We start from the raw sequence: 1,946 nt of genomic DNA on the forward strand, positions 1-1,946 counted from the left end.
AGATACGACAACATCAACGGAGACAAGATATTGGATTCATTGTATAGATTTTTAGTCTTTACGAAATGTAATTATTGCCTATGTAGACTTTTCTAGACTTAACTTTTCTAGACTTGTAGAAATTTTTAAGGCTATAAAGACTTTAGACTTTTTAGGGTACTAGCCTAGGTACTAGCCTTTTTGACTTATAGGTTAGCATTTAAAAAACGTGTAAAGATGCTTGAACTACATCATGTATTTATTTGTTGATTTGTGGGTATATTTAACATTCAAGGCACTAATTTCATTACTTAGTAATTCATAATCCTAATCTAAGTAACTTAACTAAATTTAACTAAATTGAGTTCTTTTATATATTTGTCAATAGATATATTTTGATCTCAACTTGATACTCTAATTTGTTTTAGATTGAAATTCCTTATCCTTAGTAGTTTGTAGGTAATTAATTATCCTCATTTCTCTCTCAAATATGTTTCTAATTTCTATCTTTGGTTGTAATGAATCATGACAAAAATTGATAAGATGAACGCATTTCATACATATAGACCGTAAACGATCTCTTTTCATTAAAACACACAAACTTAATAGAAGATACATGAAGGAATGATGTGTCACAACTTTAATTTAATGTGTCAAATGGCTACTATACACCAAGAACACAACATTATAAGTTACCCTTTTAAGAAAGGCAACACTTTATTTATTTAATTTTGTGTGACACTAAATCCATAATCAAATTTAATTACTGCTTGAGGAACTCTTCTTCAATCAAGCAGTTCTGTTGCGAGAGTTTTAGCATTACATCTCTTCATGCATAAGCACTTCCTTAGGATTGTGAAACAATGACCATCTTCATATTTCTCCTTCTCCATACAGAGTTTTTGACATAGAGGGTCACTAGAACATTTAACAGGTTTTGTGAGCTCTTTACAGCAAATTTCCTTGCCTTGCACCCCTACAATCATTCAAAACTTGTCACATATGATAGAAAACAAATTAAAGATATGTAATCGAAATAAATATTGCTCATACACTATTTAAAGGAATATATATACAAACAGGTTTTTCAGGGTTATGTTTTACAAAGTTGTCAAGTATTTAATATAGATAACTTTAAAGCGTGAAGACAAACCATAAGCAACAAAGAGTGTCATTGCCAAGACAAGAAATGCCATGAAGTAAATGGAACGAGCCATAGTCTCTTTGAAATACTAAAAAATATTGCAAATATTTTTTTAATAACAAGAAAGATTGCAATTTTGAGTTGTGAATGAACACTAGCACAATGGAGGTATTTATAGGCAATGAAATAAGTGAAGCCATGGTTGTTGAATAATTTTACACTATGATTGCGTGGGAGATTTAACTTGTATTAGATTCTTATACTTTTCAAAGTGTTGAAAATTTAGTAGGGCCAACAAATATGTGAAGAAAATGAAGCCCGGAAATTTCTTCGTATTATAATTTTCTCACTCCGTGTTTGAAATCAAAACTTTGATTAAAAAAGAAGGGCTTCTTTCTATCAATTCGATTTAATTCAATCTTACAAATTAATATAATTCTTTTGATTTTTATGACAATATATGACCTATATATGACAATACTAATATATAAAGATATTCTAAAGTTACCTAAGGAATAAATCTCCACTCAAGTAAAACTCTCTAAAAAAAATACATTGAAAAAATTATTGTGTTGTATAAGAGGATAAATAATTTCTAATTATAGAAATTTTTTCTTCTCAAAAAAAAAAAAGATATGGAAAAGTTTTTTTCTACCATATCATGTCTAATACCCCCCTCCCCAACAATATTTCTTCGGTCTACCTCTACCTTGCTTAAACAATACCTAGCCAATATCTCACGCCTACTCATTGGGGCATCCGTTCGTCTTCTCATCACATGACTGAACCATCTCAACCTCGCTTCTCTCATCTTGACTTCTAC

The 1,946-nt window shown here is 30.0% G+C and overlaps 1 pseudogene; it reads right to left on the reverse strand.

The window, feature by feature from the left end:
- Positions 1-531: 531 nt before the first annotated feature.
- LOC107852227 lies at positions 532-1,275 on the reverse strand (annotated as a pseudogene).
- Between the last annotated feature and the right edge of the window lie 671 nt (positions 1,276-1,946).

Source organism: Capsicum annuum, unplaced genomic scaffold, assembly GCF_002878395.1.
Source record: "Capsicum annuum cultivar UCD-10X-F1 unplaced genomic scaffold, UCD10Xv1.1 ctg4359, whole genome shotgun sequence".
NCBI classification, from domain to species: Eukaryota; Viridiplantae; Streptophyta; class Magnoliopsida; order Solanales; family Solanaceae; genus Capsicum; species Capsicum annuum.